The sequence below is a fragment of the Bombina bombina genome, chromosome 3, assembly GCF_027579735.1.
Source record: "Bombina bombina isolate aBomBom1 chromosome 3, aBomBom1.pri, whole genome shotgun sequence".
NCBI lineage: Eukaryota > Metazoa > Chordata > Amphibia > Anura > Bombinatoridae > Bombina > Bombina bombina.
Genome location: NC_069501.1, coordinates 1,027,521,790 through 1,027,549,081, shown reverse-complemented (window position 1 = coordinate 1,027,549,081; position 27,292 = coordinate 1,027,521,790). Strand labels below are relative to the sequence as shown.

Here is a 27,292-nt window from a genome sequence, read left to right as displayed (position 1 = left end):
CGGAGTGTGCTGTTTTTTTCTCTCAGGCAGTATTTAGAAGAAGATCTGCCTGCGTTTTCTATGATCTTAGCAGACGTAACTAAGATCCACTGGCTGTTCTCGCGCATTCTGAGGAGGGGTAACTTCAGAAAGGGGAATAGCATGCGGGGTCCTCCGCAAATGAGGTATGTGCAGTATAATATTTTCTAGGAATGGAATTGACTAAGAAAACACTGCCGTTACCCATATGATGTAAGTACAGCCTTTAATGCAGTAGTAGCGACTGGTATCAGGCTGTTAAATGTATGCGCAGTTGAGTTATTTTCTAGGGACTAGAATTTGACTGAGAAAATACTGTTAATACTGAAATAAATGTATAAGCCTTAACTGCAGTAGAAGCGACTGGTAGCAGGCTTAGTGATAACTTTACATAACACTGGAAAAGTTGTTTTTAAAACGTTTACTGGCATGTTATTCGTTTTGTGAGGTATTTTGGTGATAAATCTTTTTGGGCATGATTTTTTTCCACATGGCTAACGTTTATTTCTGCATAGAAACCGTTGTAACAGGTCTCCCACTGTTGTAATATGAGTGGGAGGGGCCTTTTTTAGCCCTTGTTGCGCAGATAAAATTCTAGCACAGTCTTCCTGCCTTTTCCTCCTTGATCCAGGACGTCTCCAGAGAGCTCAGGGGTCTTCAAAATTCAATTTTGAGGGAGGTAATCAGTCACAGCAGACCTGTGACAGTGTGTTTGACTGTGAGAAAAACGTTAAATCTAAAATTGATTATCCGGTTGTGGGTATTGAGGGGTTAATCATCCGTTTGCTAGTGGGTGCAATCCTCTGCTAAATTCATACATTTATTGTTAAAATTGTTGGCTATAACTGAATTAGTTCATTGTTATTTCAACTGTGACAGTTTTTTTCCAAGCTTGCTAGCCTTCATTGCTAGTCTGTTAAACATGTCTGATACAGATGAATCTACTTGTTCATTATGTTTAAAAGCCAATGTGGAGCCCAATAGAAATTTGTGTACCAATTGTATTGATGTTACTTTAAATAAAAGTCGGTCTTTACCGGTAAAGAAATTATCACCAGACATTGAGGGGGAAGTTATGCCGTCTAACTCTCCTCACGTGTCCGTACCTTCGCCTCCCGCTCAGGAGGTGCATGAGATTGTGGCGCCAAGTACATCAAGGCCCTTACAAATCACTTTGCATGATATGGCTAATGTTATGAAAGAAGTATTATCTAATTTGCCTGAGTTAAGAGGCAAGCGCGATAGCTCTGGGTTTAGGACAGAGCGCGCCGATGACACGAGAGCCATGTCCGATACTGCGTCACAATTTGCAGAACATGAGGACGGAGAGCTTCATTCTGTGGGTGACGGATCTGATCCGGGGAGACCGGATTCAGAAATTTTAAATTTAAGCTTGAGAACCTCCGTGTATTGCTAGGGGAGGTGTTAGCGGCTCTGAATGATTGCGACACGGTGGCAATCCCAGAGAAATTATGTAGGATGGATAAATACTATGCGGTACCGGTGTGTACTGACGTTTTTCCTATACCTAAAAGGCTTACAGAGATTATTAGCAAGGAGTGGTATAGACCCTGTGTGCCTTTTTCCCCTCCTCCGATATTTAGGAAAATGTTTCCTATAGACGCCACCACACGAGACTTATGGCAGACGGTCCCTAAGGTGGAGGGAGCAGTTTCTACTTTAGCCAAGCGTACCACTATCCCGGTGGAGGATAGTTGTGCTTTCTCAGATCCAATGGATAAAAAATTAGAGGGTTACCTTGAGAAAATGTTTGTTCAACAAGGTTTTATATTACAGCCCCTTGCATGCATTGCGCCCGTCACTGCTGCGGCGGCATTCTGGTTTGAGTCTCTGGAAGAGGCTATTCGCACAGCTCCATTGGATGAGATTATGAACAAGCTTAAAGCCCTTAAGCTAGCTAATGCATTTGTTTCGGATGCCGTGGTGCATTTAACCAAACTAACGGCTAAGAACTCCGGATTCGCCATCCAGGCGCGCAGAGCGCTATGGTTTAAATCCTGGTCAGCAGATGTAACTTCTAAATCTAAATTGCTTAATATTCCTTTCAAAGGGCAAACCTTATTCGGGCCCGGCTTGAAAGAAATTATTGCTGACATTACTGGAGGTAAGGGTCACTCCCTTCCTCAGGACAGGGCCAAATCAAAGGCCAAACAGTCTAATTTTCGTGCCTTTCGTAATTTCAAGGCAGGAGCAGCATCAACTTCCTCCGCCCCAAAACAGGAAGGGACTGCTACTAGTTACAGACAGGGTTGGAAAGGCAACCAGTCTTGGAACAAGGGCAAGCAGGCCAGAAAACCTGCTGCTGCCCCTATGACAGCATGAAGTAAGGGCCCCCTGTCCGGAAACGGATCTAGTGGGGGGCAGACTTTCTCTCTTTGTCCAAGCTTGGGCAAGAGATGTCCAGGATCCCTGGGCGTTGGAGATCATATCTCAGGGATATCTTCTGGACTTCAAGGCTTCTCCTCCACAAGGGAGATTTCATCTTTCAAGGTTATCAGCAAACCAAATAAAGAAAGAGGCGTTTCTACGCTGTGTACAAGACCTCTTATTAATGGGGGTGATCCACCCAGTTCCGCGGTCGGAACAAGGGCAAGAATTTTATTCAAATCTGTTTGTGGTTCCCAAGAAAGAGGGAACCTTCAGACCAATCTTGGACCTAAAGATCCTAAACAAGTTCCTAAGAGTTCCATCATTCAAAATGGAAACTATTCGAACCATCCTACCCATGATCCAAGAGGGTCAGTACATGACCACAGTGGACTTAAAGGATGCCTACCTTCACATACCGATTCACAAGGATCTTTATCGGTATCTAAGATTTGCCTTCCTAGATGGGCATTACCAGTTTGTAGCTCTTCCCTTCGGGTTAGCTACGGCCCCAAGAATCTTTACAAAGGTTCTGGGCTCACTTCTGGCGGTACTAAGACCGCGAGGCATAGCGGTGGCTCCGTACCTAGACGACATTCTGATACAAGCGTCAAGTTTTCAAACTGCCAAGTCTCATACAGAGATAGTTCTGGCATTTCTGAGGTTGCATAGGTGGAAGGTGAACGTGGAAAAGAGTTCTCTATTACCACTCACAAGGGTTCCCTTCTTAGGGACTCTTATAGATTCTGTAGAGATGAAAATTTACCTGACGGAGACCAGGTTATCAAAACTTCTAAATGCTTGCCGTGCCCTTCATTCCATTCCACACCCGTCAATAGCCCAGTGCATGGAAGTAATCGGCTTAATGGTAGCAGCAATGGACATAGTACCATTTGCGCGCCTGCATCTCAGACCGCTGCAATTATGCATGCTCAGTCAGTGGAATGGGGATTACTCAGATTTGGGCAGAGACTCACTCTTGCCACCTATCAGCTATCCATATCCCAGGTGTAGAGAACTGGGAGGCGGATTTTCTAAGTCGTCAGACTTTTTTCATCCGGTAGAGTGGGAACTCCATCCGGAGGTGTTTGCACAATTGATTCATCGTTGGGGCAAACCAGAACTGGATCTCATGGCGTCTCGCCAGAACGCCAAGCTTCCTTGTTACGGATCCAGGTGCAGGGATCCCAAGGCGACGCTAATAGATGCTCTAGCAGCGCCCTGGTCTTTCAGCCTGGCTTATGTGTTTCCACCGTTTCCTCTGCTCCCTCGACTGATTGCCAAGGTCAAGCAGGAGAGAGCATCAGTGATTTTGATAGCGCCTGCGTGGCCACGCAGGACCTGGTATGCAGATTGGATGGACATGTCATCCTTTCCACCATGGACTCTGCCTCTGAGACAGGACCTTCTACTTCAGGTCCTTTCAACCATCCAAATCTAATTTCTCTGAGACTGACTGCCTGGAGATTGAACGCTTGATTTTATCAAAGCGTGGCTTCTCAGAGTCAGTCATTGATACCTTTAAGACAGGCACGAAAGCCTGTCACCAGGAAAATTTACCATAAAATATGGCGTACATATCTTTATTAGTGTGAATCCAAGGGTTACTCATGGAGTAAGGTCAGGATTCCCAGGATATTATCTTTTCTCCAAGATGGTTTGGAAAAAGGATTGTCAGCTAGTTCCTTAAAAGGACAGATTTCTGCTCTGTCCTTTTGCACAAGCGTCTGGCAGATGTTCCAGACGTTCAGGCATTTTGTCAGGCTTTGGTTAGAATCAAGCCTGTGTTTAAACCTGTTGCTCCCCCATGGAGCTTAAATTTGGTTCTTAAGGTTCTTCAAGGAGTTCCGTTTGAACCTCTTCATTCCATAGATATCAAACTTTTATCTTGGAAAGTTCTGTTTTTGGTAGCTATTTCCTCGGCTCATAGAGTCTCCGAGTTATCTGCTTTACAATGTGATTCTCCTTATCTGATCTTCCATACGGATAAGGTAGTCCTGCGTACCAAACCTGGGTTTTTACCTAAGGTGGTGGTATCTAACAAGAATATCAATCAAGAGATTGTTGTTCCATCCTTGTGTCCTAATCCTTCTTCAAAGAAGGAACGTCTATTACACAATCTGGACGTGGTTCGTGCTTTAAAGTTTTACTTACAAGCTACTAAAGATTTTCGTCAAACATCTGCTTTGTTTGTTGTCTACTCTGGACAGAGGAGAGGTCAAAAGGCTTTGGCAACCTCTTTCTTTTTGGCTAAGAAGCATAATCCGCTTAGCCTATGAGACTGCTGGCCAGCAGCCTCCTGAAAGGATTACAGCTCATTCTACTAGAGCTGTGGCTTCCACTTGGGCCTTTAAAAATTAGGCTTCTGTTGAACAGATTTGCAAGGCGGTGACTTGGTCTTCGCTTCATACTTATTCAAAATTCTACAAATTTGATACTTTTGCTTCTTCAGAGGCTATTTTTAGGAGAGGTTTTACAGGCAGTGGTACCTTCCGTTTAAGTACCTGCCTTGTCCCTCCCTTCATCTGGAGGTCTTTGCCACCCTGATTCTCATATGTGGCAGACCGGAGTTGGATCTTATGGCCTATCGTCAGAATGCCAAGCTCCCGAGATTCGGGTCCAGGGATCTTCAGGCCGAACTGATAGATGCCTTGGTCGTTAAACCTAGCTTATGTGTTTCCACCGTTTGCTCTCCTTCCCCGGGTGATTACTCAGATCAAACAGGAGAGGGGTTCAGTGATGCTAATCGCTCCTGCGTGGCCTTGCGGGTCTTGGTATGCTGATCTGGTGGACATGTCATCTCTGCCACCGTGGAAGCTTACATTGAGGCAGGACCTTCTCATTCAGGGACCCTTCCATCATCCGCTAATTCCTCTACAGCTGACTGCTTGGAGATTGAACGCTTGATTTTATCTAAGCGAGGGTTCTCTAATTCGGTCATTGATACCTTGTTTCAGGCACATAAGCCTGTTTCTAGACAGATTACCATAAGATATGGCATAAATGTATTTATTGGTGCAAATCCAAGGGTTACTCATGGAGTAAGATTAGGATTCCTAGGATTTTCCTTTTTACAAGATGGATGGGAGAAGGGGTTATCAGCAAGTTCCTTAAAAAGACAGTTTTCTGCTTTATCTATTTTACTACACAAACGTCTGGCAGATGTTCCGGATGTTCAGTCTTTTTGTCAGGCTCTGACTAGGCTCAGGCCTGTGTTTAGATCTATTACTCCTCCTTGGAGTTTGAATTTAGTTCTTAAGGTTCCTCAAGGGGTTCCGTTTGAACCTATGCATTCCATAGATATTAAGTGGTTATCTTGGAAAGTTTTTGATTGCTATTTCTTCTGCTCGCAGAGTTTCTCGGCTTTCAGCATTACATTGTGATTCTACTTATCTTATTTTTCATCCGATAAGGTAGTGTTGCGTACCAAAACTGTTTTTCTTCCTAAGGTTGTTTCTAACAAGAATATTAATCAGGAAATTGTTGTTCCTTCATTGTGTCCTAATCCTTCTTCTATGTCTGTTACATAACTTGGACGTGGTCCGTGCCCTGAAGTTTTACTTGCAGGCGACTAAAGAATTTCATCAATTATCTTCATATTTGTTATTTTTCTAGGAAAACGTAGGGGTCAAAAAGCTACGGCTACCTCTTTCTTTTTGGCTGAAGAGTATCATCCGTTTTGCATATGACACTGCTGGACAGCAGCCTCCTGAACGAATTACAGCTCATTCCACTTGGGCTGTGGCTTCCTCATGGGCATTTAAAAATGATGCTTCTGTTGAACAGATTTGCAAGGCTGCAACTTGGTCGTCTCTTCACACTTTTTCTAAATTTTACAAATTTGATACCTTTGCCTCGTCCAAGGCTATTTTTGGGAGAAAGGTCCTTCAAGCAGTGGTGCCTTCCGTTTAGGTTCCTGTCTTGTCCCTCCCTTTCATCCATGTCCTATAGCTTTGGTATTGTATCCCATAAGTATGGATGAAATCCGTGGACTCGTCATATCTTGTAAAAGAAAAGGAAATTTATGCTTACCTGATAAATTTATTTATTTTACGATATGACGAGTCCACGGCCCACCCTGTCATTTTCTAAGACAGGTCTTTATTTTTGTTAAACTTCAGTCACCTCTGCACCTTGGCTTTTCCTTTCTCTTCCTAACTTCGGTCGAATGACTGGAGTGGGAAGGAAGGGAGGAGCTATATATACAGCTCTGCTGTGGTGCTCTTTGCCTCCTTCTGCTGACCAGGAGGCGATATCCCATAAGTAAGGATGAAATCCGTGGACTCGTCATATCGTAAAATAAATACATTTATCAGGTAAGCATAAATTTCCTTTTTAGTATGCGCACATTGGGTTCTTAAACAGTATAGTTCTCTGATCGCTAACCAGGCTTCAGGGGTGGAGTCTACATTTTTATTAAGTTTCTTTTGGTGGGGGTAAGTTTTCCATTCCTCAAGAGCTTTTTTTATGGGGATATAATTGTTTATGCTATTGTAGTTCAATGCTATAATGGAACCTTATGGTTCTGTGCCTAATTCTAGCTTAGAAGCTGGGTTTCCTGAACACTTCCCTACCAATGTTAAGTGTTTTATTATTAAAAGGCTGAGGTATCGTATTTATGTAACATGTTTTTATATGTCAGTGCATTCAGACCAACTGAATGCTGCTTCAATGGGTATAACTGTGCCTTCTGTTTTTCTTTACAGGTGAGCTCTACAGATGATTTTTTTTTTTTTTTTTTTTTTTTTTACATATTTGTTCTTATTATATCTTAGATTCAGTCTTCAAAACTGTTGCTAAAAAACAGTCTCTAAGATAGTCTCTAGGGAATGGTCTAAGCCAGGATTTTGTAGGGCCTCCTCCTTTTGGGCCTATTCATCAGGTGGATATTTAACTTCTTTGTGGAAGTTTTGTTTCTTTTAGCTATTTCATCAGTTTGACGTTTCTGAGTTATTTATTATTTCTTGTGTTCCTCATCTTATTTTTATTCAGGATAAGGTTTTGTTTTTTGATTATTTAAGTTAGGATATTTTTATTCTTTCTTTATGTTTTAATCTTGAGTTATTCTTAGAGATCTCTTTATGTCTTGGGTTCTGTTAGAGCAGGGATAGGAAACCTTGGCCCTCCAGATGTTTTAGAACTACATGTCCCATGATTCTCAACTGGACTTCAGAGTTCCTAATCATCATGGGTAAAGTAGTTCTGAAATATCAGGAGTGTCAAGGTTCCCCATCCCTGTGTTAGAGCTTTGAAGTGTTATGTAGACACTACTAAGGATTTCAAGCAAACTTTAGTTTGTTCCTTTTGCTGATTCTATGAAAGGGCATAACATTTCTGCTGTTTGTTTGGCTTCTTGGTTGACTCTTGATTCATAAAGCATTCTTTGAGGTAGGTCAGCCTTCACCTAGATTAATTTCTGCTTATTCTACCAGATCAGTTGCCACTTCTCAGTGGACCACATTTGCAATGCATCTACTTGGTCTTTCATGTTTTTTTTTCTACCCTTCCCAAGGGAAGTAGCTAGAGAGATGTGGTGAATTAGTCTAGTTTATCTTCAATCAAAAGTTTGTTATTTTTAAACGGTGCCGGCGTTGTACTGTTTTTTTACCTCAGGCAGAAATTAGAAGAAGAATTTGCCTGAGGTTTTTGATGATTTTAGCAGGTTGTAACTAAGGTCCACTGCTGTTCTCACACATAACTGAAGTCTATGGGGAAACTTCAGCTGGGAGAACGGCCTGCAGAATTAACTGCCCTGAGGTATGTTCAGTATATTTTTTTCTAGAGGATGATAAGAAATAGAAAATGCTGACGGTGCCTGATATAGTTAAGGTAAGCCTGATTGCAGTGATTTAATAACGACTGGCATCATGCTTGCAGTAAAGGGTAATTTTCATATTACTTTCTATTATGGCTTAGTATGTAAAACGTGTATATATATATATATGTATGGAACGTTTTTTACTGAGGTGATGAATCTTTATTTTGGGCCACATGGCTGTTATTTTACTCCTAGGAATAGTTTTTTAAGGCCCTCTGACTTTGAGTGCATGGTGGAGAGGAGCCTATTTTCTCGCTCTAATTGCACAGTTGTTTATTACATTCTGAGACATCCAGCTTCCCTGAAGGAGTCCCCTGACATATTGGACCCCAAAATAAAGATTCATCACCTCAGTAAAAAACGTTCCTTTTATATATATATATATATATATATATATATATATATATATATATATATATATATATATATATATGGAACGTTTTTTACTGAGGTGATGAATCTTTATTTTGGGGTCCAATATGTCAGGGGACTCCTTCAGGGAAGCTGGATGTCTCAGAATGTAATAAACAACTGTGCAATTAGAGCGAGAAAATAGGCTCCTCTCCACCATGCACTCAAAGTCAGAGGGCCTTAAAAAACTATTCCTAGGAGTAAAATAACAGCCATGTGGCCCAAAATAAAGATTCATCACCTCAGTAAAAAACGTTCCTTATATATATATATATATATATATATATATATATATATATATATATATAAACGTTTTACATACTAAGCCATAATAGAAAGTAATATGTAGACAACTGGGAAGCGGATTTTCTGAGTAGTCAGACTTTTCACCCGGGGGAGTGGGAACTCCACCCGGAGGTATTTGCCCAGCTGACTCAGCTATGGGGCATTCCAGAGTTGGATCTGATGGCGTCCCGTCAGAACACCAAGCTTCCTCTCTACGGATCCAGGTCCCGGGACCCCAAGGCGGCATTGATAGATGCTCTAGCAGCGCCTTGGTCCTTCAATCTGGCTTATGTTTTCCCACGGTTTCCTCTTCTCCCTCGTCTGATCGCCAGAATCAAGCAGGAGAAGGCGTCTGTGATTTTGATAGCGCCTGCGTGGCAACGCAGGACTTGGTATGCAGACCTAGTGGACATGTTATCTGTCCCACCATGGACACTGCCAGTGAGGCAGGACCTTCTAATACAGGGTCCGTTCAAGCATCCAAATCTAGTTTCTCTACGTCTGACTGCTTGGAGATTGATCGCTTAATTCTATCAAAGCGTGGTTTCTCTGAGTCAGTTATAGATACTCTGATTCAGGCTAGAAAGCCTGTCACCAGGAAAATCTACCATAAGATATGGCGGAAATATCTTTGTTGGTGTGAATCCAAAGGTTACTCATGGAGTAAGATTAGGATTCCCAGGATATTGTCCTTTCTCCAAGACGGATTGGAGAAAGGATTGTCGGCTAGTTCTTTAAAGGGACAGATATCTGCTCTTTCTATCCTTTTACACAAGCGTCTGGCAGAGGTACCAGACGTTCAAGCGTTTGCACAGGCTTTAGTCAGAATCAAGCCTGTCTATAAACCTGTGGCTCCGCCATGGAGTCTAAATCTAGTTCTTCAAGGGGTTCCGTTTGAACCTTTACATTCCATAGATATTAAGTTGTTATCTTGGAAAGTTTTGTTTTTGGTAGCTATCTCTTCTGCTCGAAGAGTCTCAGAATTATCTGCCTTACAGTGTGATTCACCTTACCTGGTGTTCCATGCAGATAAAGTAGTTTTGCGTACTAAACCTGGTTTTCTTCCTAAAGTGGTTTCTAACAAGAATATTAACCAGGAAATTGTTGTTCCTTCTCTGTGCCCCAATCCTTCTTTGATGAAGGAACGTATGTTGCACAATCTTGATGTAGTTCGTGCTCTAAAGATCTATTTGCAAGCAACTAAGGATTTCAGACAAACATCTTCCTTGTTTGTTATCTATTCTGGTAAGAGGAGAGATCAGAAAGCGACTGCTACCTCTCTTTCCTTTTGGCTGAAAAGCATCATCCGTTTGGCCTATGAGACTGCTGGCCAGCAGCCTCCTGAAAGAATTACTGCTCATTCTACCAGAGCAGTGGCTTCCACATGGGCTTTCAAGAATGAGGCTTCTGTTGAACAGATTTGTAAGGCAGCGACTTGGTCTTCACTGCATATTTTTGCCAAATTTTACAAATTCGATACTTTTGCTTCTTCTGGGGCTATTTTTGGGAGAAAGGTTTTGCAAGCAGTGGTGCCTTCCGTTTAGGGTACCTGTCTTGTTCCCTCCCTTCATCCGTGTCCTAAAGCTTTGGTATTGGTATCTCACAAGTAAAGGATGAATCCGTGGACTGGATACACCTTGCCAGAGAAAACAGAATTTATGCTTACCTGATAAATTACTTTCTCTTGCCGTGTATCCAGTCCACGGCCCGCCCTGGCAATTAAGTCAGGTAAAAAAAAAATTGTTTAAACTACAGTCACCACTGCACCCTATGGTTTCTCCTTTTTCTTCCTAACCTTTGGTTGAATGACTGGGGGGTGGAGCTAGAGGGGGAGCTATATGGACAGCTCTGTTGTGTGCTCTCTTTGCCACTTCCTGTAGGGAATGAGAATATCCCACAAGTAAAGGATGAATCCGTGGACTGGATACACCGCAAGAGAAAGTAATTTATCAGGTAAGCATAAATTCTGTTTTTTCACTGTTTTGCAGTTTTTGTGTTTGTTTTTTTCCCTTAAAGGCACAGTACCGTTTTTTATATTCTGCTTTTTCACATTAAAGTGTTTTCAAAGCTTGCTGGTCTCATTACTAGTCTGTTAAACATGTCTGACATAGAGGAAACTCCTTGTTCATTATGTTTAGAAGCCATTCTGGAACCCCCTCTTAGAATGTGTACCAAATGCACTGACCTTTCTATAAGTTATAAAGACCATATTATGGCTTTTAAAGATTTATCACCTGAGGTTTCTGAGACTGACAAAAGGGAGGTTATGCCATCTAGCTCTCCCCACGTGTCAGAACCTAGAACTACCGCTCAAGGGACGCCAAGTACATCTAGCGCGTCCAATGCGTTTACTTTACAAGACATGGCGGCAGTTATGAATCATACCCTCACAGAGGTATTGTCCAAACTGCCAGGGTTACAAGGAAAGCGGGACAGCTCTGGGGCTAGAACAAATACAGAGCTCTCTGACGCTTTAGTAGTTATGTCTGATATACCCTCACAATGTGGGTGACTTCTCTGATTCAGGGAAGGCGTTACTTCAGTCTGACTCTGAAATGACAGCATTTAAATTTAAGCTTGAACACCTCCGCGTGTTGCTCAGGGAGGTTTTAGCGACTCTGGATCATTGTGACACCATTGTAGTCCCAGAGAAATTGTGTAAAATGGACAAATACTTTGCAGTGCGTGTTTACACTGATGTTTTTCCAATCCCTAAGAGGTTTTCAGAAATTATTACTAAGGAATGGGATAGACCAGGTGTGCCGTTCTCTCCCCCTCCTGCTTTTAAGAAAATGTTTCCTGTAGATGCCGCTACACGGGACTTGTGGCAGACGGTCCCTAAGGTGGAGGGAGCAGTCTCTACCCTAGCTAAGCGTACAACTATTCCTGTCGAGGACAGTTGTGCTTTCCTAGATCCTATGGATAAGAAATTAGAGGGTTTCCTTAAGAAAATCTTTATACAACAAGGTTTTATTCTCCAGCCTCTTGCATGCATTGCCCCAGTCATTGCTGCAGCGGCTTTCTGGTTTGAGTCTCTGGAGGAGGCTTTACAGGTAGAGACCCCGTTGGATGATATCCTTGACAGGCTTAAAGCTCTTAAGTTAGCCAATTCATTTATTTCTGACGCCATTTTTCATTTAACCAAGCTAACTGCTAAAAATTCAGGTTTTGCCATTCAGGCACGTAGGGCGCTATGGCTTAAATCCTGGTCAGCTGATGTCACTCCAAAGTCTAAACTTCTCAATATCCCCTTCAAAGGGCAGACCCTATTTGGGCCTGGACTGAAGGAGATTATTTCTGATATTACTTTAGGAAAAGGCCACGCCCTTCCCCCGGATAGGTCCAACAAGTTAAGGACCAAACAGACTAATTTTCGTTCCTTTCGAAACTTCAAGAGTGGCGCAGCTTCATCTTCCTCTTCTACAAAACAAGAGGGAAATTTTGCCCAGTCCAAGCCAGTCTGGAGACCTAACCAGGCTTGGAACAAGGGGGAACAGGCCAAAAAGCCTGCTGCTGCCTCTAAGACAGCATGAAGGAGTAGCCCCCGATCCGGGACCGGATCTAGTGGGGGGCAGACTTTCTCTCTTCGCCCAGGCTTGGGCAAGAGACGTCCAGGATCCCTGGGCTCTGGAGATTGTTTCCCAGGGATATCTTCTGGATTTCAAAGCCTCATCTCCAAAGGGGAGATTTCATCTCTCACAATTATCTGCAAACCAGATAAAGAGAGAGGCATTCTTACATTGCATTCAAGACCTACTAGTTATGGGAGTGATCCACCCAGTTCCAAAGGAGGAACAGGGGCAGGGCTTCTATTCAAATCTGTTTATAGTTCCCAAGAAAGAGGGAACTTTCAGACCAATCTTGGATCTCAAGATCCTAAACAAATTTCTCAGGGTGTCCCATCCTTCAAGATGGAGACTATTCGAACCATCCTACCTATGATCCTGGAGGGTCAATATATGACTACCGTGGATTTAAAGAATGCTTATCTACATATTCTGATACACAGGGATCATCATGGGTTTCTCAGGTTCGCCTTCCTAGACGGGCATTACCAGTTTGTGGCTCTTCCCTTCGGGTTAGCCACGGCACCAAGAATCTTTATGAAGGTTCTAGGGTCCCTTCTGGCGGTTCTAAGACCGCGGGGTATAGCAGTAGCCCCTTACCTAGACGACATCCTGATACAGGCGTCAACTTTTCATATCGCCAGGTCCCATACGGACATTGTTCTGGCATTCCTAAGGTCGCACGGGTGGAAGGTGAACGAAGGAAAGAGTTCTCTCTCACCTCTCACAAGAGTTTCCTTCCTAGGAACTCTGATAGATTCAGTAGAAATGAAGATTTATCTGACAGAGGTCAGGTTGTCAAAACTTCTAACTTCCTGCCGTGCTCTTTATTCCATTTCTCGTCCGTCAGTGGCTCAGTGTATGGAGGTAATCGGATTAATGGTAGCGGCAATGGACATAGTTCCGTTTGCCCGCCTACATCTCAGACCACTGCAACTTTGCATGCTCAATCAGTGGAATGGGGATTACACAGAATTGTCCCCTCTACTTAATCTGGATCAAGAGACCAGGGATTCTCTTCTCTGGTGACTATCTCGGGTCCATCTGTCCAAGGGAATGAGTTTCCGCAGGCCAAAATGGACTATAGTAACGACAGGTGCCAGCCTTCTGGGCTGGAGTGTAGTCTGGAACTCCCTGAAGGCTCAGGGTTCGTGGACTCAGGAGGAGGCCCTCCTTCCGATAAACATTCTGGAACTAAGAGCTATATTCAATGCTCTTCAGGCTTGGCCTCAGCTAGCTGCGGTCAGGTTCATCAGATTTCAGTCGGACAACATCACGACTGTAGCCTATGTCAACCACCAGGGGGGAACAAAGAGCCCCCTGGCAATGTTGGAGGTTTCAAAGATAATTCTATGGGCAGAGGTTCACTCTTGCCATCTCTCAGCTATCCATATCCCAGGAGTAGAGAACTGGGAGGCGGATTTTCTAAGTCGGCAGACTTTTCATCCGGGGGAGTGGGAGCTCCATCCGGAGGTATTTGCCCAGTTGATCCAACTTTGGGGCAAACCAGAACTGGATCTCATGGCGTCTCGTCAGAATGCCAAGCTTCCTTGTTACGGGTCCAGGTCCAGGGATCCCAAGGCAGCGTTGATAGATGCTCTAGCAGCGCCCTGGTCCTTCAGCCTGGCTTATGTGTTTCCACTGTTTCCTCTGCTCACTCGTCTGATTGCCAAGATCAAGCAGGAGAGAGCTTCGGTGATCTTGATAGCCCCTGCGTGGCCACGCAGGACTTGGTATGCAGATCTGGTGGACATGTCATCCTTTCCACCATGGACTCGGCTGCTAAGGCAGGACCTTCTACTTCAAGGTTCCTTCAAACATCCAAATCTAATTTCTCTACGTCTGACTGCTTGGAGATTGAACGCTTGATTCTATCAAAGCGTGGTTTTTCCGAATCAGTCATTGATACCTTAATTCAGGCTCGAAAGCCTGTCACCAGGAAAATCTATCATAAGATATGGTGTAAATATCTTCATTGGTGTGAATCCAAGGGTTACTCATGGAGTAAGGTCAGGATTCCTAGGATATTATCTTTTCTCCAAGAAGGATTGGAGAAGGGATTGTTGGCTAGTTCCTTAAAAGGGACAGATTTCTGCTCTGTCTATTCTTTTGCACAAACGTCTGGCTGAGGTTCAGGCGTTTTGTCAGGCTTTAGTTAGAATCAAGCCTGTGTTTAAACCTGTTGCTCCGCCATGGAGTTTAAATTTAGTTCTTCAAGGGGTGCCGTTTGAACCTTTGCATTCCATAGATATTAAGCTTTTATCTTGGAAAGTTCTATTTTTAGTAGCTATCTCCTCGGCTCGAAGAGTTTCGAAGTTATCTGCTTTACAGTGTGATTCCTCTTATCTGATTTTCCATGCAGATAAGGTAGTGTTACGTACCAAACCTGGGTTTCTGCCTAAGGTGGTATCTAATAAGAATTTCAATCAGGAGATTGTTGTTCCTTCCCTATGTCTTAATCCTTTTTCAAAGAAGGAACGTCTATTACACAATCTTGATGTGGTTCGTGCTTTAAAGTTTTATTTACAAGCTACGAAAGATTTTCGTCAAACATCTGCTTTGTTTGTTGTCTTCTCTGGACAGAGGAGAGGCCAAAAGGCTTCGGCAACTTCTCTTTCCTATTGACTAAGAAGCATCATTCACTTAGCTTATGAGACTGCTGGCCAGCAGCCTCCTGAAAGAATTACAGCTCATTCTACTAGAGCAGTAGCTTCCACATGGGCTTTTAAACATGAGGCCTCTGTTGAACAGATTTGTAAGGCGGCGACATGGTCTTCGCTTCATACCTTTTCTAAATTCTATAAATTTGATACTTTTGCTTCTTCTGAGGCTATTTTTGTGAGAAAGGTCTTACAGGCAGTGGTGCCTTCCGTTTACGTTCCTGCCTTGTCCCTTCCTTCATCCGTGTCCTAAAGCTTTGGTATTGGTATCCCACAAGTAATGGATGAACCCGTGGACTGGATACACCTTTACAAGAGAAAACAAAATTTATGCTTACCTGATAAATTTATTTCTCTTGTGGTGTATCCAGTCCACGGCCCGCCCTGTCATTTTATTTTTAAACTACAGTCACCACTGCACCCTATAGTTTCTCCTGTTTTTCTTGCTTGTCTTCGGTCGAATGACTGGGAGTGGCAGTTAGGGGAGGAGCTATATAGACAGCTCTGCTGTGGGTGTCCTCTTGCAGCTTCCTGTTGGGAAGGAGAATATCCCACAAGTAATGGATGAACCCGTGGACTGGATACACCACAAGAGAAATAAATTTATCAGGTAAGCATAAATTTTGTTTTTAAAAAGATTTGAAAAAGACGTTTTCGGCCAAGTGCATCTTGGATTTTCGGTTTCAGTCCAGAATTTCCATTTCTGTGCATCACTAGTTTAGATATTTTAGCTTTAATCCTGAAAGGTTCTTTTTCACCTAGATATTTCTTCAGCTCAAATGGTCCTCTTAGCTTTCATCTTTGTCATGCAAACCTTGTTTTCTGATTTATTAATAAAAAAACTTTTTCATCAGGATAAGGCTGTTTTTCATGCTAAGTATTTTTTCTTCCTAAGGTGGTATCTATAGATACTATCATTCACGAATATGTGGTTCCTTCTTTTTATTCAGCTCCTAAGAATTCTAAGAAGCAACTTCTCCACAACTTGGATGTTGTAAGCATGCTCAGATATTACATGGAAGCCACCCAAGTTTTCAGAGTTTCTTCATCTCTTTTTGTTAATTTTTCTGGGCCTAAAAAAGGTCAGAAAGCTACAGCTGTTACTTTAGCAGCTTGGCTTAAAACCTTAATTCGCAAGGCTTATTTGGTCACAGGGTAAACTCCCCCTGAACAAATTTATTCTAATTCTACTAGAGCAGTTGCTACTTGGACCTTTAATTACAAAGCTTCTATTGATCACATTTTGTGAGGCAGCTACTTTGTTCTTCTTTTCACACTTTTTCCTAAGTTTTATCATTTTGATGTGTATGCTTCTTCTGAGACTGCCTTTAGCATGAAAATTCTGCGGTGCCTAATGCCTCAATGGTAGCATCCTTCCTTCAGTGGACACCACACCTTGGGTATTGATTCCCACATGTGATGACTTGTGGACTCTCACCATATGATGAAAGAAAACAAAAGTTATGCTTACCTGATAAATTAATTTCTTTCATAATGGTGACAGCCTGTGAGCCCTGCCGTTTCTATTTGTTCAGGTTGCAGCCGTACTTGTTTAGCACCACTTTGCTCCACTTTAACTTTGCTGCTTTTCTTTTTACCTTATCTACTTTGCTATATGTATGACTGAGGATCATTGGAAGTGGGTGAGATTTAAAGCTCTGGTGTGTTGGGGTGTCTTTTGCCTCCTCCTAGTCATCAGGAGTGGAATATTCCCACACGTGATGACTCGTGGACTCTCATCAGGTAAGCATAAATGTAGTTGGGTTTTTTCTTCACAAAGATCCTTATTCAAATGCTTAATAATCTCATCTATTGATCAATATTGGATTTATTTTTTTTACCGTAGTCCTTAATTCAAATCCTGTAGAGGGCTGGAAGACTTTCTTTTCTTTCTCGCTACCCGTCATTCATATAGATTGTTTTGGTACTGACCCAATAGTACCAAATATATTCATCAAAAGAATAATTATTTTGAAATAATATGATTGACCACAATGACACCATGCCTAGTCTGGACCCAGGAAGTGATTTCCCCCGCCTTAACTTTGGCTTTAGGTTGAACGGAAAGCTAAGAATGTTGATTATATGACTGCTCTGTTGTAAGCTTTTAACCCCTGCAAAGACTTGCACATTAGGGCAATTGCTGTACATTTGGCAACTTGTGTGCATCTATTGAATGGCTCACTGGCAGTGTATTGTATTTTTAATATACTTCCATCATCAAAACGTGCACAATCATTTTCATATGCACAATTTTTGAGGTTTGTAGCCCCTTTTTCCAGGGCATGTGCACATTGTATTATGCATAAATGCATTTTGTGATTGACTTTTGGCTGTCACATGATACAGGGGAGGGAAAACTAGATTCTTTTTGAAATTAGCAGTAGAAATTTGTCTAGCAAATTAAATGTAAGCGCCAAAGCATTTTATTGTGTATTTAAGTTATTCAATGCTACTCTATTTAGTGGTTCTTTAATAAAGCTGAGTCTGAAAGTATTTTTTTTCCAAAAGCAACACCAGAACAAGGGGTCATGATCACAAGTTGAAGGGTAGTAGGTTCCAGAGTAATTTCACAGAAATGCCGGTTGATTCAAGAAATAAAATTCCATTAGAGGTCTTAAAGACAATCACTTGTGGGGAACTTTAAGAATGCCTGAGATAAGTACAGGGTTGTCATACAAGCTAATTGAGCTGATATTTTATAGGAAGTTTGAACAGACCTGTTGGGTTGATGGTTCTTACCTGTTGTCAAAATCTGTTTCTGTTTAACTTTTGTTATGGGAGTTCTTGCTATAAAAGCTGTTGATATCTCATAAGACAGGACTGACACTGTACATAGGGATAAGCTTACTTATGTTTTAGGAGCGGGGTTTACTATAACGTAAGTTTATTTAGGTGGCATATGAAAAGGTTAGTTTTCTTGGTAAATAAAAAAGGAAGGATAAGTACCCATTAAATTGTAAAAATGCTTTAACAGTTTTCCGGACTGGAAAATCCAGAATTTTCAGACTTGGTTATGGTAAATCCTAGCATTTGTGAAACGTTAGGATTTACCATTGGAACGAATAAAAGGGACTTTCAGTCATTAAGTATAAAATACTTCATGCTGTAAGCTCCTATATTTGTTTGCAGTGTTCGCCGCACTGAGCTGCTCACGCAGCCCACAGCAGAACGCTATTTGGCTGAGATTTGATGTTTCCACCTCTTAGCCAATAGCCGTGCGGAAAATCCTGTGCCAGGCGGCATCAAACTGGATTTCCCGCACAGCTATTGACCTTAGCAGCTCAGTGTGGCGAACACTGCAAACAAATAAAGGAGCTTTTAGCATGAAGTATTTTATACTTCATGACTGAAAGTCCCCTTTATTTGTTCCAATGGTAAATCCTTCACAAACGCTAGGATTTATCATCACTTTGAATTACAGAGAAATGGGGTAAAATTTAATAATGAAATTAGTTGTTTTACTATATATAATTAAACATATTGTATTACAATCTTAAAGTGTTGTCCCTTTTCTCCAACATTGGTGTGTCCGGTCCACGGCGTCATCATTACTTGTGGGATATTCTCTTCCCCAACAGGAAATGGCAGAGAGTCCCAGCAAAGCTGGTCACATGATCCCTCCTAGGCTCCGCCCACCCCAGTCATTCTCTTTGCCGTTGCACAGGCAACATCTCCACGGAGATGGTTAAGAGTTTTTTGGTGTTTAAATGTAGTTTTATTCTTCTATCAAGTGTTTGTTATTTTAAAATAGTGCTGGTATGTACTATTTACTCTGAAACAGAAAAGGATGAAGATTTCTGTTTGTAAGAGGAAGATGATTTTAGCAGACAGTAACTAAAATCGATTGCTGTTTCCACACAGGACTGTTGAGATGAAGTAACTTCAGTTGGGGGAAACAGTTAGCAGTCTTTTCTGCTTAAGGTATGACTAGCCATATTTCTAACAAGACTGTGTAATGCTGGAAGGCTGTCATTTCCCCTCATGGGGACCGGTAAGCCATTTTCTTAGTTAAACATAAAAGAATAAAGGGCTTCAAAAAGGGCTTAAAAACTGGTAGACATTTTTCTGGGCTAAAACAATTGCTTTACTAGGCATATTATGCAGATTCTAACTAATTATTGGTATTATAATCTTGGGGAACGTTTAGAAAAACGGCAGGCACTGTGTTGGACACCTTTTTCAGATGGGGGCCTTTCTAGTTATAGACAGAGCCTCATTCTGGGACTGTATAGGGGTTAAATGTAAAAACGGCTCTGGTTCCGTTAATTTAAGGGTTAAAGCTCTGAAATTTGGTGTGCAATACTTTTAATGCATTAAGACACTGTGGTGAAATTTTGGTGAATTTTGAACAATTCCTTCATACTTTTCATATTCAGTAATAAAGTGTTTTCAGTTTGAAATTTAAAGTGACAGTAACGGTTTTATTTTAAAACGTTTTTTGTGCCTTGTTGACAAGTTTAAACCTGTTTAACATGTCTGTACCATCAGATAAGCTATGTTCTATATGTATGAAAGCCAATGTGTCTCCCCATTTAAATTTATGTGATAATTGTGCCATAGTGTCCAAACAAAGTAAGGACAGTAATGCAACAGATAATGATATTGCCCAAGATGATTCCTCAAATGAGGGGAGTAAACATGATACTACATCATCCCCTACTGTGTCTACACCAGTTATGCCCACACAGGAGGCCCCTAGTACATCTAGTGCGCCAATACTTATTACCATGCAACAATTAACGGCTGTAATGGATAACTCCATAGCAAATCTTTTATCCAAAATGCCTACTTATCAGAGAAAGTGCGATTGCTCTGTTTTAAACACTGAAGAGCAAGAGGATGCTGATGATAACTGTTCTGACATACCCTCACACCAATCTCAAGGGGCAATGAGGGAGGTTTTGTCTGATGGAGAAATTTCAGATTCAGGAAAAATTTCTCATCAAGCTGAACCTGATGTTGTGACATTTAAATTTAAATTAGAACATCTCCGCGCACTGCTTAAGGAGGTGTTATCTACTCTGGATGATTGTGACAATTTGGTCATTCCAGAGAAATTATGTAAGATGGACAAGTTCCTAGAGGTTCCGGTGCCCCCCGACGCTTTTCCTATACCCAAGCGGGTGGCGGACATAGTAAATAAAGAGTGGGAAAGGCCCGGCATACCTTTTGTCCCCCCCTATATTTAAGAAATTATTTCCTATAGTCGACCCCAGAAAGGACTTATGGCAGACAGTCCCCAAGGTCGAGGGGGGCGGTTTCTACTCTAAACAAACGCACTACTATTCCTATTGAAGATAGTTGTGCTTTCAAAGATCCTATGGATAAGAAATTAGAGGGTTTGCTTAAAAAGATTTTTGTACAGCAAGGTTACCTTCTACAACCAATTTCATGCATTGTTCCTGTCACTACGGCAGCGTGTTTCTGGTTCGAGGAACTAGAAAAATCGCTCAGTAAAGAATCTTCGTATGAGGAGGTTATGGACAGAGCTCAAGCACTTAAATTGGCTAACTCTTTTGTTTTAGATGCCGCTTTGCAATTAGCTAGATTAGCGGCGAAAAATTCAGGGTTTGCTGTCGTGGCGCGCAGAGTGCTTTGGCTAAAGTCTTGGTCAGCGGATGTGTCTTCCAAGACAAAATTGCTTAACATTCCTTTCAAAGGTAAAACATTATTTGGACCTGATTTGAAAGAGATTATTTCAGACATCACTGGGGGAAAGGGCCACGCCCTCCCACAGGATAGGTCTTTTAAGGCTAATAATAAGCCTAATTTTCGTCCCTTTCGCAGAAACGGACCAGTCTCTAATTCTGTATCCTCTAAGCAAGAGGGTAATACTTCACAACCCAAACCAGCCTGGAAACCAATGCAAGGCTGGAACAAGGGTAAGCAGGCCAAGAAGCCTACCACTGCTACCAAAACAGCATGAAGGGATAGCCCCCGATCCGGGACCGGATCTAGTGGGGGGCAGACTTTCTCTCTTTGCTCAGGCTTGGGCAAGAGATGTTCAGGATCCTTGGGCGCTAGAAATAGTTTCTCAAGGTTATCTCCTGGAATTCAAGGAACTACCCCCAAGGGGAAGGTTCCACAGGTCTCAATTATCTTCAAACCAAATAAAGAGACAGGCATTCTTACATTGTGTAGAAGACCTGTTAAAGATGGGAGTGATACATCCAGTTCCAATAAGAGAACAAGGAATGGGATTTTATTCCAATCTGTTCATAGTTCCCAAAAAAGAGGGAGCATTCAGACCAATTTTGGATCTAAAGATCCTAAACAAATTTCTCAGGGTACCATCGTTCAAAATGGAAACTATTCGAACGATCCTACCTACTATCCAGGAAAATCAATTTATGACTACCGTGGATTTAAAGGATGCGTACCTACATATTTCTATCCACAAGGAACATCATCAGTTCCTAAGGTTCGCTTTTCTGGACAAGCATTACCAGTTTGTGGCACTTCCATTTGGATTAGCCACTGCTCCAAGGATTTTCACAAAGGTACTAGGGTCCCTTCTAGCGGTTCTAAGACCAAGGGGCATTGCAGTAGTACCTTACTTGGACGACATCCTGATTCAAGCGTCGTCCCTGTAAAAAGCAAAGGCTCATACGGACATCGTCCTAGCCTTTCTCAGATCTCACGGATGGAAGGTGAACAAAGAAAAAAGTTCTCTGTCCCCGTCAACAAGAGTTCCCTTCTTGGGAACAATAATAGATTCCTTAGAAATGAGGATTTTTCTGACAGAGGTCAGAAAATCAAAACTTCTAAGCTCTTGTCAAGTACTTCATTCTGTTCCTCGTCCTTCCATAGCGCAGTGCATGGAAGTAATAGGATTGATGGTTGCAACAATGGACATAGTTCCTTTTGCACGAATTCATCTAAGACCATTACAACTGTGCATGCTCAGACAGTGGAATGGGGATTATACAGACTTGTCTCCGACGATTCAAGTAGATCAAAAGACCAGAGATTCACTCCGTTGGTGGCTGACCCTGGACAATCTGTCACAGGGAATGAGCTTCCGCAGACCAGAGTGGGTCATTGTCACGACCGACGCCAGCCTAGTGGGCTGGGGCGCGGTCTGGGAATCCCTGAAAGCTCAGGGTCTATGGTCTCGGGAAGAGTCTCTTCTCCCGATAAACATTCTGGAACTGAGAGCGATATTCAATGCTCTCAGAGCTTGGCCTCAACTAGCAAAGGCCAAATTCATAAGGTTTCAGTCAGACAACATGACGACCGTTGCATATATCAATCATCAGGGGGGAACAAGGACTTCCCTGGCGATGAAAGAAGTGACCAAGATAATTCAATGGGCGGAGGATCACTCCTGCCACTTGTCTGCGATCCACATCCCAGGAGTGGAAAATTGGGAAGCGGATTTTCCGAGTCGTCAAACATTCCATCCGGGGGTGTGGGAACTCCATCCGGAAATCTTTGCCCAAATAACTCAATTATGGGGCATTCCAGACATGGATCTGATGGCGTCTCGTCAGAACTTCAAGGTTCCTTGCTACGGGTCCAGATCCAGGGATCCCAAGGCGACCCTAGTAGATGCACTAGTAGCACCTTGGACCTTCAACCTAGCTTATGTATTCCCACCGTTTCCTCTCATCCCCAGGCTGGTAGCCAGGATCAATCAGGAGAGGGCCTCTGTGATCTTGATAGCTCCTGCGTGGCCACGCAGGACTTGGTATGCAGACCTGGTGAATATGTCATCGGCTCCACCATGGAAGCTACCTTTGAGACAGGACCTTCTTGTTCAGGGTCCATTCGAACATCCGAATCTGGTTTCCCTCCAACTGACGGCTTGGAGATTGAACGCTTGATTTTATCAAAGCGTGGGTTTTCAGATTCTGTAATAGATACTCTGATTCAGGCTAGAAAGCCTGTAACTAGAAAAATTTACCATAAAATATGGAAAAAATATATCTGTTGGTGTGAATCTAAAGGATTCCCATGGAACAAGATAAAAATTCCTAAGATTCTATCCTTTCTACAAGAAGGTTTGGAGAAAGGATTATCTGCAAGTTCTCTGAAGGGACAGATCTCTGCTTTATCTGTTTTACTTCACAAAAGACTGGCAGCTGTGCCAGATGTTCAAGCATTTGTTCAGGCTCTGGTGAGGATCAAGCCTGTTTACAGACCTTTGACTCCTCCCTGGAGTCTAAATCTAGTTCTTTCAGTTCTTCAAGGGGTTCCGTTTGAACCCTTACATTCCGTAGATATTAAGTTATTATCTTGGAAAGTTTTGTTTTTGGTTGCAATTTCTTCTGCTAGAAGAGTTTCAGAGTTATCTGCTCTGCAGTGTTCTCCGCCCTATCTGGTGTTCCATGCAGATAAGGTGGTTTTGCGTACTAAGCCTGGTTTTCTTCCGAAAGTTGTTTCCAACAAAAATATTAACCAGGAGATAGTTGTACCTTCTTTGTGTCCGAATACAGTTTCAAAGAAGGAACGTTTGTTACACAATTTGGACGTAGTCCGTGCTCTAAAATTCTATTTAGAGGCTACTAAAGATTTCAGACAAACATCTTCCTTGTTTGTTGTTTATTCTGGTAAAAGGAGAGGTCAAAAAGCGACTTCTACCTCTCTTTCCTTTTGGCTTAAAAGCATTATCCGATTGGCTTATGAGACTGCTGGACGGCAGCCTCCTGAAAGAATCACAGCTCACTCCACTAGGGCTGTGGCTTCCACATGGGCCTTCAAGAACGAGGCTTCTGTTGACCAGATATGTAAGGCAGCGACTTGGTCTTCACTGCACACTTTTGCCAAATTTTACAAATTTGATACTTTTGCTTCTTCGGAGGCTATTTTTGGGAGAAAGGTTTTGCAAGCCGTGGTGCCTTCCATTTGGGTGACCTGATTTGCTCCCTCCCTTCATCCGTGTCCTAAAGCTTTGGTATTGGTTCCCACAAGTAAGGATGACGCCGTGGACCGGACACACCAATGTTGGAGAAAACAGAATTTATGCTTACCTGATAAATTACTTTCTCCAATGGTGTGTCCGGTCCACGGCCCGCCCTGGTTTTTTTAATCAGGTCTGATGAATTATTTTCTCTAACTACAGTCACCACGGTATCATATGGTTTCTCCTATATATATTTCCTCCTGTCCGTCGGTCGAATGACTGGGGTGGGCGGAGCCTAGGAGGGATCATGTGACCAGCTTTGCTGGGTCTCTTTGCCATTTCCTGTTGGGGAAGAGAATATCCCACAAGTAAGGATGACGCCGTGGACCGGACACACCGTTGGAGAAAGTAATTTATCAGGTAAGCATAAATTCTGTTTTTACACCTCAATAGTTAGTAAAAGAACACATTTCAGTCTTTACCATATCAAAATGATAAATTTTTTTGACAAATTGGGTCATTTCCTTTTCATAATGTAAATTAATGCTAAACAATACTGATGTGTTATGTGTGTTCTTCTTTTTTATAGTGATACATTTGTTTTTTGTATTTCAGCTGAAACGAATGATAGTTACCACATCATCCTGAAATAAAGCTTGACACAAAGCAGATGACTCTTCAATGAAGACACAGACTCGGTGTCCAGGATCGGTTTAATGTGCTCACTAGACTTGAATATGCTAGGGGTAAAACCCTACAGGAAATAGCAAGCGTATGTGTTGAAAGGTTTGGGCTACATGTGACCCTATTCCCCTTTAGATTGCGCACCACCTTCCATGACCTCTGCCGTCTGGTTTCTTGTGAAGATTACAATAGGCACGACAATGCCATCTGTGTTACCCACCTTTGCTTAAAGTGGCGTACAGAGGATCTTCACTCCCAAAAAGCCTTTATAAGAGAAGCACGTTAACAGAGTAAAAGCTGGTATGTGAAAGGCAGCTACCAGACTTTATCTTCACAAGGATGACCAGAGTGCAGTATGACTACACAAATAGCTAAAGAAATTAACCTTTCAATTGACATAACTAGTTAGTTATGTTTCCTTGGCTCATGCGTTCACATCTTCCTTATTTTTTTACTCTCAAAAACTTTTTTAAGCTGTTTTCACTATCTGCTGGAAGAAGTGAATGCAAAATTATTAGTCGTAAAACATATGGGGGTATTTTATTGATCACCCCCATAATATTTCACTGTCTGAAAGATTTACGGGGGGTTCGTTTATATATATATATATATATTATTTTTTTTTATTGTAGCATGTCTCTTGTATGCTTTATGTAATTTCACTTCCTGCTGTTGTTGCTGTCAAATTTATACATGTTTTTTTTTTATGAGTACATTTGCACACGGATTGTCATTTAGTTTCACATGGCTGCTGAGCAGGCAGTAGTACAATCTGTTTGTTTAGAACTAGTGAAATACCTAAGCATTGTTTTATTAAACCATGTTTGAGCTGCAGTTGTTTTCTGATGTTTTGAGAGGTAAGCAAATTCATACCCTCTTCTTGGAAATCTGTGAAATGTCATTTCCTTTTTAATAATTCTATAAAAGGCATTAATTTTTTTTATTTTATTTTTTAAATATTGTTCACTCTTATTTTCTCTAGAAGCCCACAGCTGTTTTTTAGGGAATCGTTGGACAAGCAAAGCATAGCTTTGTTCATGTAGGTACTTGACAACCATCTAGATGTTTTGTCCGATACGAGTACTTCAATATGAATGGAATATCAATTCTGCTCTTCCATTTCAAGGTTCTTGCATTATTTAACTGGCTAGTTTTCCTTACATTTCTACAACTTAAGGTGTTGATCAATAAAAAAAGTGATTCCAAAATATTGTAGATCGCTGTTTGGCAGCTAATTTGGGAAATGTGTTCAATGTCTTTTAAAGCAATTTTTTGACCCACGCGATACTTGTGCATGCCAGAGCAACTGCCCATATCTCTACAAATCAACATCACACAAGCTTGAAGCATTGTATGCTGAATTGAATCCAGGAAAAATATCATTTGAAAGACTTAATATGCACACTTGGTACAGTTACATCTGCAAACAGAAAAAAAAAATTCAACCTCCTGTTCATATAATTTAAACTACAGACTAATGTATTTCAAAATAAATGGAGAAACCAATTATTTGGCTTTATAAATGTGTTTGTCTTTTATTTGGTTGCCATATTTCTTGTTTGATTTAAATTAGATTGTTTAGCACTAAAAGCTGTAAATAGGAAATACTTTATTTTCCAACAGTGCTTTGTCATACACCCCAAATCACAAAACTATCCATTTACTAGCTATATAGAGAAAACTGTGATGTACAATTCTTTACTTTTGGAACCTCCAGATACTCGCATAATGGAACTTTAAATAGCTTACAGGCTTACCAGTCATACCCCCAGTTTCAATACTTACAAAAAAGGGTAATCATAGACACACTTTAAATATAACTTCCATGAGTAGTAATTACAACGGACACAAAACTCTATGTAATTTTGATTACGTTAATGCAAATCTTATGACAAGTTGCTTGTTATTGCTATAAAATATTTCCGTTTTTGCTGTAAAAAAAAATGTTGCTTCTCCCAAAATTCTGAAACCAAACGATGCTGCAAATTGCCTGAACAGCTAAATACTGTTTTTATAACTCGATAGTGGCCAATTTAGAACTAATGGTAAATTGGTTTGTGCAGTACTCTAAGCAATCACCTAAAATCATACATTGGTGTACATTATATAAATGTTTAAACAAAAAAAAAATCTATTTGTTGAAGAATCTTCAAACAGAATGTAATAATCTTATTGGTACAATGTTATGAAATTCTCTTAATGAAGTTTAAAGGGACATTATACACCCCAAAAATATGGGCTATTTAAATCTGTGTAGTACACTGAGACTCCAGTGACATCATACAAATCTGTAGAATTCTCCTCAAGAAAACCCCAAAGCACCGGGAGTGCATGTGACAGAGTAGGCAGCTTTACAGAAGCACATTCACACGCTGCATGTAATCAGTGGGGATCTAGCTGGCCCATAAGGACATATTACTGTATAGCAGGACAGCCTGAGAACTGCACTTACCGCTGAGTTCCAGTCCGCTTGTTTCATTGTCTTGTGCAATTATTATTAAGCCAGCTAGATCCCCAGTGATTGCATGCAACGTGTGGATGTGTTGCTGTAGGGCTGCCTGCTCTGTCACATGCACTCCTGGTGCTTTTGGGTTTTCTTGCATAGAATTCTACA

At 41.6% G+C, this 27,292-nt stretch overlaps 1 long non-coding RNA gene across 1 annotated transcript in view; it reads left to right on the top strand.

Moving 5' to 3' along the window:
* Positions 1-26,201, top strand: part of LOC128654343 (uncharacterized) — a 34,768-nt gene extending 8,567 nt beyond the window's left edge. The window contains exon 2 of the long non-coding RNA XR_008401439.1: positions 24,610-26,201. This is a non-coding gene — a long non-coding RNA (uncharacterized LOC128654343). The remainder of the gene's footprint in view (positions 1-24,609) is intronic.
* Positions 26,202-27,292: the final 1,091 nt, after the last annotated feature.